This window comes from Salvelinus alpinus, chromosome 20 (genome assembly GCF_045679555.1).
Source record: "Salvelinus alpinus chromosome 20, SLU_Salpinus.1, whole genome shotgun sequence".
Lineage (NCBI taxonomy): Eukaryota > Metazoa > Chordata > Actinopteri > Salmoniformes > Salmonidae > Salvelinus > Salvelinus alpinus.
The window spans coordinates 45,730,892-45,743,081 of NC_092105.1; the positions used below are offsets into that span (position 1 = coordinate 45,730,892).

General features: G+C 40.4%; 1 protein-coding gene across 2 annotated transcripts in view; it reads right to left on the reverse strand.

Annotated features, from left to right (window-relative positions):
• Positions 1-5,134, reverse strand: part of LOC139546994 (histone deacetylase 4-like) — a 257,932-nt gene extending 252,798 nt beyond the window's left edge. For both annotated transcript variants that reach the window (XM_071356019.1, XM_071356018.1), the window contains exon 1: positions 4,977-5,134. The gene's annotated coding sequence lies outside the window, so the exon portion shown is untranslated. The remainder of the gene's footprint in view (positions 1-4,976) is intronic.
• Positions 5,135-12,190: the final 7,056 nt, after the last annotated feature.

Genomic DNA, 12,190 nt, shown 5'->3' on the forward strand with positions numbered 1-12,190 from the left:
CTAAAATCTAAATCCGCCAGTAGTGTACATCGTACCAGCTCCTTCCTGGCCTCCAGAGAAAAACAAGCCTTATGCCGGTAATAAAAACCCATTCTCAGCTTGAGCTTCCTTATCAAGTTCTCCACGCTTGTCATCAACCCACCACACCTAAATATTTGTACACTTTGACTTGCTCTATAGTATGTCCATCCAATGTAGTAATGACATGATTAGTAACATGGCTAGCATTTGAAAATACCATGCATTTTTTTTAACCCAAAGTCAGAACCAGCTTCAAATCATACAGATTCTGTTGTATGGTGTTAAATGCTCTTTGGGCATTTTCAAAAGCTAAATATAAACTACCTCCACTTGAATAAAGAACAGTATCATGTGGATAAAAATGAACATCCGCTGTTTCAATATGATCCCCAATGTTGTTGATATACAAAATGAACAACAGTGGGACCAAAATAGAACCTTGTGGAACACCTGAGCACAACTCTGTGGACTCAGATTTACAACCATCCGCCTTTACACATTGGTTTATAAATGACCTATCAAATTGTACACAATCTAGAGCATGACCAGTAATTCCACAACAGTTTAACCTTCGCACCAACGCAGCATGGTCCACGGTGTCAAATGCCTTTGACAAATCAATAAAGGCAGACACACAATGTAACTTCTTGTCAAGAGCACAGTGGATGTCATTTAAAACCTTCAATGTTGCTGAAACAGTGCCGTGGCCAGACCTAAAACCTGATTGCATTCCATGTAATATGTTGTTTTCTTGGAGGTAGGCCTTCAGCTGCCTACTAACTAAGGACTTCAGTACCTTTTACAGTTCAGACAATTTTGATTTGGGTCGATAGTTGTCAAGTAGCGAAGGATCTCCACCTTTCAGGAGAGGCAGTACAAAAGCAGATTTCCATAACTTGTGGATTTCCTTAACGTCAAGCGTGAGGTTAAAAATACATGTTAAAGGGGAGCAATGATCTGCAGCTAGGTGTAGGAGGCGGGGGTCTAGATCATCAGGGCCTGGGGATTTTTTTCTATCAATTTCTTTCAGGGCTTTACGCACTTCTGAAACAGAGAAGGGTGAGAATGAGAACTTGGCATAGGAGTGTCAGGTAAATTCACTGGGGGCTCATTTATACCTTTGACCTTTTCAAATAAACTGCCTGCATCTATAAAATGCTGATTTCAAGTATTTCAGAATGGAGGATTTCAAGGATTTCAGAATGGAGGTTCTCTCAGTTACAATCTGTGTCTACCAACAATTGTTTGGGAAGCTGTGTATCTTTTTAGCACTCCAAACCTTTCAAGCATTGAATTGTTACTCACCATTGACAAACTTAGCTGAGGCGGTTCACTGTAGTGGGAGCACTGACACCCCGTGTTGTGCCACGGCCACAAAAAGCCTGCCTATTTTCAGCCATACAAAAAGCAGGAAGTGAACACTTTCCCTGCCATCTGCCGAGCATTCTAAATGACAGCCCTGTCAAACTTGCCCTCTCTCTCGCTCTAGCTCCATTTCACCATCACTCTATTTTCTCTCTGCCCCCCTTCTTTTCTCTTCCCTCCACACCAACTCTATTAACATGTTCTCTGCCCTTCGCGAACTCACATTACCACTCACCCCATCGTTCTCCTTCCTTTTCTTCACATCGCCAGTCTTTGCAGCACTCGAACAAGCAGCAGAATGAGGGCGAACGAGGCAAACTGTTTACTCTGCCCGCTGATACGCGTAGGCGTCATGTCACCTTGTCTCCGGGCCATTAATAGACCATTAGCATTCATTAGAGTGACAACATCAACAAACGACCGTTCTAATTGACAACTCTGCCTAATTGCCCATTCTTGGGGACTTTTTTTGAAGCGTCTGGAACAGGCCAAAAGAACAACAGCCCGGGTCTGAGTTCAAAGCAGCTCAATGGGATGCAAAACTGTCTGATAATAGGGCTAAGGGGGCAATGGGTACAGGAGGATGAAGCCAGGACAATTCTCAGAGCCCCCGGCAAAACTCTATAGGCTACCTGAATCTGAGAACCCATCTATAGGCTACCTGATTCACGTTCAGGAGGGACATGTTTTCGTTCTAGCCCGGTGTTGCTATGGAAAATACACATCAGATTGTACAATATTTTTTATACTTACTTTTACATCTCTCGTAAAACATACCATACAATACAGCACATGCTTTGAGCAGTCCCAACATAATACAATCAAGCTACCCCAGTATCAAATACTGTCAATGGATGTATCCAATGAGCGTGGACAAAAAACGGATGAAACTTACTACTCCATTCAGTCCCATTCCCGAGATTGAGTCGTCATTAGCGATGTGCGATTTCTTTTTTACTGTCTCATTCATTTTAGTAATTTATTTGACCTGATTTTAATATACACTCCTCTGGCTCAATAAGCCCCAAATGGTGAACGACATGTGAAAGAGAGGCTCGTAGAATCATGACTCTTCAGAGTTCAGTTGATCATTCACCGTTATGGGATCCTGCATGCTATGGGCATTACTGACTCAAATGAATGAATTTTATCGAAAGATTAGTTGATTTGACTGAACGAGTCGAAAATATCAGCGTCAGTAAAAAGTGTCGAACATCCCATCACTAGTCGTCATTAAAGATCGGTCCACTGTCAGTGCCAAATTCTTGGAAGGCTGCTCCTTTTTACGATTGATGAACGCCAGTCCTTGGGAACTGGAACATAGAAGGAATATCTATATGCTAGGACCGAGAGCTTACTTAGATTAGAGTTAGTGTGTTTACAACTCAACTTGAGGTCTCTGGTCCCCCTCTGACCTTCTCATCCAATGGTTTTGAGAAGGACGTGAGGAGAGAGGATGCGAGGAATCAAGGCAATGCTATTGAGATTCTCCCTCCGACTCCAGTTTAGCTAACCCTTATTCTCTGATTTCACCTCACTTCACAAACGCACTGAAACACAGACATAGGCCTACAAGAGTATAAACACTTAACTCCAATGACTCAAGTTCAACACATGCTTAAACAAACTCTGGCATGCTCTAACAAGTTAACAAATCACTAACATAACATGATAAAGAAGGAACAGAGCCTATTCCACTTGTATAGGCTAACGACAACTGCTCAATTCCATTTGTATGCCATTGCAATGCAAATAGCCTGAAAAACAAGTATTGGAATGACGTAAAGTTAATACAATGTTGTTACAGGTTTAAGAGAAACTTAAAGGGGCAATTTAAAAGTTCAAACAACAAAGCTGTCACCCTGATACTTTTTGGTAAACAGCCAAGGGATGTGGCTGGAGGAATGTAATCACTCATAGACAAGGCTTTGGATGCAAGGACTGACCATCCATAGTATCAACATTGTAGTTTTAAGCATCTTGGAGTTTATACAGTGTTTGTTTCCAATTACATTGTTTGCGAACAATGTAGTAAAACAAGCTTATATTTTATATTCTTCAAGAATAAATGGGTAGATATCATTACTTTATACCTCCAAAAATGTATGTAGCAACTGCTGATTGACCCTTTAAAGTGCAACTGGATGTATTAACCCTTTATTACTCATCTGTAGAACCCTGTCTAGTGTAAATGTCCCAAATCACACTCAAAATAACATTTGGAAATTTGAGGTTCCATTTAATTAAAAAAACTAAGGCCTGACTGACACCCATTAGTGCCATGACAGAAAACATTAGCTCTAAATACAACTAAGGATTCTGACATGAAATTATGTGTAAATGTCACAATCCTTAATTGCATTTGAAGCTAAGAAAATGTTATCTACATTACTGCATGTTATGGAGTAGCCTACCACAAATCACACGCCAATTTTGAAACAAATACAACATCCATGCCATGGAAAACTCAAGCAATTATTGAAGTAAACATGTCACTACCTAGCCTAAATAGATGTGAACAGCAGGATGTGTTAAATGCAATGATTTATATAAACCCTGGTTTGCTGATGCTATGTATTGGCCAATGAGAGGCTTTGATGCCACCGCTCACCATATTGGCACTCCTCAGAAAACCAGTCCTCCATAGGAATTAATGGAATTCTACCGTATTTAATGTAAATGTCTCAATAACAAAGTTACATGTACTTAAGTATTGTTTTGTTGTAGTGGGAACAGTAACATTAGTACTTTCTAAAAAAGTTTACTTTAAGCACTTTTTTATATTTATTTGTATGTTTAGCTCACACAAAAATTTTACAAGTATGCATTAAGGTGTATGTAATATAATAAACAAAAACAAATGTAGACATTTATAAATGCATTTCTATAGAATCCAAAATATGTTTTACAATTAAATAAAGGTTAAATCAAATAAACAATGGTGGAAGAGTGCCATAATGGAGGCGCGGTGGCTTCAAAACAGCGATCCCTGTTTGGCATCTAGTATATATATAAATCATTGGTTAAATGTCACCATTAGAAACGTCGTGGAAATTCCAATATAATTAGCAACGCAGCGTTGAAAAATGTTTGCCTTTCGGATATGAGCCGTAAAATAAACGAATTCACACAAACGTCAAGTGCAATAATCTCAATTTACAACATGCATAATCAGCAACAGTAACCCAAGTATCTTATTTCATCAAGTTACAAGGTAGCTCGAGCGACAACAGTATTCGTAGATTCCTATGGCACTAACGTTATGTTGTATCCGATTTGACTATTGGACCACCGGGACTCGCCTGTATTGCTACAATATATCGCCCGTGTATGTAATAATGTAGCTACTCGTATCAAATACATTATGACAGTTGGACATGATCTGCTACACATCCACCCACTTTCAAAATATGTTTATTTACTAGGCGATACTTTAATTGAAAAATAAAGTCAAAACCATATACCGATAAATAGCCCGCGATAACAACTTCGCCTCCGTCTGAATAGTTGCAATTCTATCAAGTCAAGCAAATGTCTCATCTCGCAACCGCTGTATTAGCTTGTCATATCTGCGTTAAAAGAAAAGCTACCTGAACAAACACCCTCATGAATGTTGTGATTTCTATCCAGTCTCCGTACGCAGCAGCAGCTCCACTCTATCCAAAGCGTAAGGTTTAGGACCCGTTGGAAAAAGCACCAGTGCGAGAATCATTCCCAGATTTTGCCATACTTGATTTTTGGCAGATAAATCACGTGTTGCGCGCTCCTGAATTTTTAGATGGCGGGGTCACATACTTTTTTGGGGGTGCTTGTTTGAAACTGGAGTAACTTCACGTTTCCGCAGAATGCTCATGGTATTTTTAAATGACCTACTAAACTGAGGGGATAGAAAGGAAGCAGTGTGTTTGTAACATGGCAATTGTAGTAAAACAAACAGCCATATTTCATAAATTGCGTTGTTTACAAGGATATTGATTTGATAAAGACTTTCAGGGTCTGCTCCTACTTGAGAAGCCAACCATCATGAAGTCATGGCATATTTATCAACAATGTGCAAGGGTAACACTTACATTAAGGTGGCCTACTTAAAAATAATTTATAAAGGGGTTTATAAGTATACTGACCAAAAATCTAAATGCAACATGCAACAATTTCATTGACTTTACTGAGTTACAGTTCATATGAGGAAATCAGTCAATATAAATAAGTTAATTAGGCCCTATTCAATGGATTTCACATGACTGGGAATACAGATATGCATCTGTTGGTCAAAGATACCTTTAAAAAAAAAAATGGGCCTCACGATGGGCTTTAGGATCTCGTTACGGTATTTTTGTGCATTCAAGTTGCCATTGATAAAATGCAATTGTGTTCGTTGTCTGTAGCTTATGCCTGCCCCATACCATAACCCCACCATGGGGCACTCTGTTCACAATGTTGACATCAGCAAACTGCTCACCCACACAACTCCATACACGTGATCTGTGATTGTCAGGTCGGTTGGACGTACTGCCAAACGACGGAGGTGGTTTATGCTAGAGAAATTAACATTAAATTCTCTGGTAACAGCTCTTGTGGACATTCCTGCAGTCAACATGCCAATTGCACGAGACAACTGCACATTTTAGAGTGGCCTTTTTTTTAGAGTGGCCTTTTATTGTACCCAGCACAAGGTACACCTGTGTAATGATCATGCTGTTTAATAAGATTCTTGATATGGCACACCTGTCAGGTGTATGGATGATCTCGGCAAAGGAAAAATGCTCACTAACAGGGATGTAAAGAAATTTGTGCACAAAATGTGAGAGAAATAAGCTTTTTGTACATATGGAAAATGTCAGGAATATTTTATTTAAGCTCATGAAACATGGGACCAACACTTTATATGTGGCGTTTGTATTTTTGTTCAGTGTATGTTGTTTAAAATATGTCATAAACAGTTATAATACATTGGTTGAAATTGTGCGCTTGTCATTTAGCTGCTTGCCAAGTACTCTTATTTATGGCTGCACTGGCAATAATGACAGTCATAATCAATAACGGTGCAGTCAAAGAGAACAATGACAAAGTGGCTAGTAACAGTTTAAACAAATGAACCTATGCCTCTTCCTTGTTGGGGTCATTGACGTCCGCCATTGTCTGTTGACTCGCTTCACCACTCAGAAAATGATGGAATGACGTGGATTAACAAAAAGCACACATTTAAAGCAGCTTTAGAATGTTCTTAATGCATGTCATAATCTCATAGAAAGCCAATGTATTTTCATGTGGTGCATGCTCGCATAAACACACACACACACACACACACACACACACACACACACACACACTGCATTATGCCTGTTCTCTGCCTGTGTATTATTTTGCCTATTTTTCCCTCATTTTCCAATTGAACTCTTTCGCCCACTCTTCTTTTCTCCATCTCCTCTTTGCTTTCAAAGATGGGACGACTGCCAAGAATGACACACAACCTAAACAGTAGTGCTATAAATAATGAAAGGTTTGATCAACATCCAATTATGTACATATTTACTCATATAAAATAATTATAGATTTCTGCTTCAAATTAACCGCATCTGCATGATTATACAATAATATGATTTTTAGCCTAATGCCGCAGAAGTATTTGAATAAAGGAAATGGAATACCTAGTCAATTGCACAACTGAATGCATTAAACCCAAAATGTGTCTTCCACATTTAACCCAAACCCTCTGAATCAGAGAGGCTGCCTTAATCGATGTCCACTTCATCGGCGCCCGGGGAGCGGTTGTTGTTGGGGGATAACTGCCTTGCTCAAGGGCAAAACAGCAGACTTTTCCACCTTGGGGATTTGAACGAGCAACCTTTCAGTTACTGTCCCAATACTCTTAACCGCTACGCTACCTGTCACCATACCGTTATCGGAAGGACTGACACTACAGCATCCGATGAGAGCTGTAATCAACAGAGAGCCTACAGCATCTTTATTTGAATCACAATGTGGAAAAGGCAGGTGGAGCCATAGCCTTTTCCACTCACACTGGACCTCAGTTATCAAGTGTGAGCAGCATGCATTTGTGGCAATATTTCGAAAAACATTTAACTATTGTATGACAAATCTTGTCACTGGTGCAGCAGGCTGTTTTCCCATCACATGGCAATGTTTGAGTGTTTGAGCCATACTTCCCGAACATATCCTCTTTATAATGATTATACCATTCTCTTATCACTATCTCTCGAGCTACGAAGAAACAACATTTTTAAAATATATATAATAATGAAACACAATGTAAGCCACACTATAGAAGTTTCATCCACTCATAAGATAATGGGCTCTACTTTCGGCTGGCGCTAAAGAGGCACAAGTGTCAAACGCATGTTAGTTTGCAATTGTGTCATGTAAAAACTGGCGCATTAGCATTTTCCAGCCCTAACGCCAGGTTCTGCAATTTACCTGTCAAACAGCTCGCTTGCGCTAAGGTGGGACGGGTGGCAACATTTGAGGTGTGTCCTTCAAAACAAGTGCAAAGGTGACAATTTAATGCAGCGCTAATGGGAAGTTTTAAGACCCGCAAAAGGCAGGTCTTACAGGTAACGCAGATGATTTTGGAATGGATTTTCAGTGTGGAAGCGTAGCGTATCAAGTCATGACTATCAAGTCATGACGCACAGCGCCCATGTAAGGGGAGATTTTCCTTTTGTGCCGGTGAATCTCATATTTAAAAATACAAAAAAACAATCGGTTTCTCCTCATTTAGATTAATTTGATTAAAAACCAAGCATAGTCTACCCTCCCCTTAATCAAGGCTGGTTTAGTCTTTTTATCCTGGCCATTAGCCAAAATAAGCCTCTGAATAAAGGGGTTTTAAATGGTATTTTGGCCTCATGCTTTTTCATTATTCACATACCTGCATTTCACTTGTTCAAGTAGGCTACCCGTCCCCATTTTCAAAGAACGCCTCTCATCAGTTCTACTAAGCTTACATATGGAATTGTTTTAAGATGACCATAACAAGGATAATTTAGCTATTTGATTTTGGATTTTAGGACCCTTTTATGTATCAAAAAAAGTATATTTTAAGTAATTTGGACAGATTCATAAATGGAAAAACAGATAGTCAAAAAAACAATAAGAAGAGATCAGGGTATTATATTTACTTTTTGGAGACATATTTAACCTTTTTTTAGGCACTAAACTACTTCCATATACAAAGTATACAAAACATTCAGAACACCTGCTCTTTCCATGACATAGACTGACCAGGTGAATCCAGATGAAAGCTATGATCACTTATTGATGTCACTTGTTAAATCCACTTCAATCAGTGTAGATGGAGGGGAGGAGACAGGTTAAAGAAGGATTTTTAAGCCTTGAGACATTTTGAGACATGGATTGTGTATGATTTAAGTGCCTTTGAACGGGGTATGGTAGTACGTGCCAGGCACACCGGTTTGTGTCGAGAACTGTAACGCTGCTGGGCTTTTCACGTTCAACAGTTTCCCATGTGTAACAAGAATGGTCCATCACCCAAAGGTCATCAAGCCAATTTGACACAACTGTGGAAAGCATTGGAGTCAACATAGGCCAGCATCCCTGTGGAACACTTTCGACACCTTGTAGAAGTGTTCCTAATGTTTACTATAGTCTGTGTATACTTCCATTCATTTCTTAAGCTGGTACCAGTGTCAGGTAGCCTAGTGGTTAGAGCATTGGGACAGTAACTGAAAGGTTGCTTGTTCGACTCCATGAGGTGGCAAAATCTGCCTTTCTGCCCTTGAGCAAGGCAGCTAACCACAACTTCTCCCTTGGCACCAATGATATGGAAGTTGATTAAGGCAGCCTCCTGCACCTCTCTGATTCAGAGGGGTTGGGTTAAATTGGTGGAAGACACATTTCTGTCCTAGAGCAAAACAACTGACATGTACATGAGTGTCTCCCCTTTCCATAGAGGGGTTAAATTAGTGTGTGGTACTGATGTTGGATGAGTCCTGTGATGCTTGTGGGGTGGAGCAAAATGGAGAACACCATTGTTTTTGTGTGAGTCTCATCTTTCCATAGTAGTTTGTAGGCCAAACCGTTCGGACACTACAGCCGTTTTCAGACCTGCACGCATTTTGCGTACCAACTACGCAATTCTCTGTCCATGTACGCAGGTACGAGATCCAAGTTAAAAGTACATTTTAATTCAAAATAAATCCACTGAGTAAATCTAACATCCTGATTCTCGAGCTGCAACACACAGACATGTACGGAGTTTGTGTCAACGGACATGGAGATTAATACATCATTATTCGACGTAGCTACCCGGTGTCTGCACCTCCTGTTTGTTGTGATGCTGAGTTTGCCAGCTGTCAGCTGTACGTAAACACATGGACAAATCCGTTTTCGACTCTATGTGTTATGGAAATGTAAACACTAATTGTTTCAAGCTAACGTTAGCGAACATAAGATGGACATTCAGTGGGCTCTAAAGTGCCAGCAGTTCAGTTGCATTTGCTAGTGAATGAAATGAAATGTAAATATGAAAAATAACTGGTCACCTTTTGTGCGAGCGTGATTAACATTTAATTCTGCGTCCCATTAGTTGTATTTTCCACATAACATTATGAGGATCACGCAACCTGATAGACTGTAACTGTAATTATGATCCACGTCACAAAAGCATAACAAAAGTATAATCAAAAATAAATATAAACATCTTGGAATTAAATGGAGTCGGGAATTTAGAAGACTGCGTGATGAAGAATGAATGAGTGTCCGGTATTAGCTATAGAGGCAATGCTTCTATAGACTCACAAACAGGGCGAGCACGAGCGTGCGAGGGAAAGAAAACCCCAATTCGACGTGTGCTATGCGGACGAGTTGAATCTCCAATTTGCCACGTGTTTCTGGTACTCTAAAAAGTTGGATAGGGTTGGCAGGTCTGCATTTTTCATGAGAACAAAACGGGATGTCTCATGGTCTGACGAACACTCTGCACCTTTCACCACATATGCGGAAGGTCGACATCGGCAGATGCGGTGGATTGAGACGCAGCCCATGCAAAACAGACAGACTTTGATGGAGATTTTATTATTATGCTAATTAGATGTCCACTGGGGCGCGGACATCGATTCTAGGTTACTTAATGTGAGGGGGGAGCACTGAGCTAGCCTGCAACGGCACTTCCTGGAGTAGCTCAAACTGTGCATGTTATTGTCACGTTCAAAACAACTGAGAACTTGGAAAAATATGTGGCTTATCATGACGTCAGTGATATTCAGGTCGGAAAGTCGAAGCCTTAGAAAGAGGCACAAGTTCCCGAGTTGGAATTCCGAGTTGGATGACCAATCAAATAGATTTTTCCCAGTCCGAGATCGTTTTTTTCAGAGTTCCCAGTTGTTTTAAATGCACTGAAGTCGGAAGTGGGAGATTTCCGAGTTCCCAGTTGTTTTGAACCCGGCATATGTCTCCAAGAGACGCCAACTTAACCAACTTAACCAACTTAATTTGGCTTCAATGCACTTCAATTCGTTTTTCACAGAGGAATGAATGGTGTCACGTGATCATTGGCTTCAGATGTATTCAACTCTTACCCTACGAGGTCCGGAGCTTGCTGGTTTTCTGTTCTAACTGATAATTAATTGCACCCACCCAATGTCCCAGGTCTAAAGTGTGACGGCCCTCTAATTGACTGCCTAAAGACTTAAAGGTGTGCAGGTCTGACTCTAGGGCGAGAGCGTCCTGGAGAGCAACCGTCATGTATGACTAGGACCAATATGATTTGCAGTGTTTAAGCTTCAGGCTAATACTGACCCTGTAGGATAACATTTAATTTTTCTTAGTAAAACCCTCTTTGTTTGCACCACACTCCTGTCTCGTGTGCCTTTACCTTTGAGTCATTGCATATGCCCGATCCCCTAGACCAGGCGTGTCAAACTCATTCCAAGGAGGGCCTAGTGTCTGCTGGTTTTGGGGTTCTCCTTTCAATCAAGACCTAGACAATCAGGTGAGGGTAGTTCCTTACTGATTAGTGACCTTATCAAACAAGTACAAGTGTGGAGCGAAAACCCACAGACACTAGTACCTCCATGGGATTGAGTTTGACACAGACTCCAGCCACCCAAGCCATAGACTGTTCACTCTGCTATTGTCCGGTAAACGGTACCGGAGCATCGACTCTCGGACCAGCAGGCTCCGAGACAGCTTCTACCCCCAAGCCATAAGACTGCTAAATTGCCACACTGCTAAAGAGTCAATTGATGGTACCTGAACTATCTGCACTGATTCTATCTTGGACTGGCCCTACGCACACTCACTAGACATTATATATACACCATATACACACACACTCACTCCCACACACTACACTGTCACTCCCACACAAATCCCTCACACATTCAAACACTACTTATACACACACACACACACACACACACACACAAAACACACACACACACTTTTACACTCATAATTTCCTGCTGCAACTCTGTAATTTAATTTACTCTTTTTATTATCTATAATGGATGCCTAGTCCCTTTGCCTTCATGTACATACAGTTGAAGTTGGAAGTTTACATACACTTAGGTTGGAGTCATTAAAACTCATTTTTCAACCACTCCACAAATTTCTTGTTAACAAACTATAGTTTTGGCAAGTCGGTTAGGACATCTACTTTGTGCATGACACAGGTAATTTTTCCAACAATTGTTTACAGACAGATTATTTCACTTATAATTCACTGTATCACAATTCCAGTGGGTCAGAAGTTTACATACACTAAGTTGACTGTGCCTTTAAACAGCTTGGAAAATTCCAGAAAATGATGTAACGGCCTTAGAAG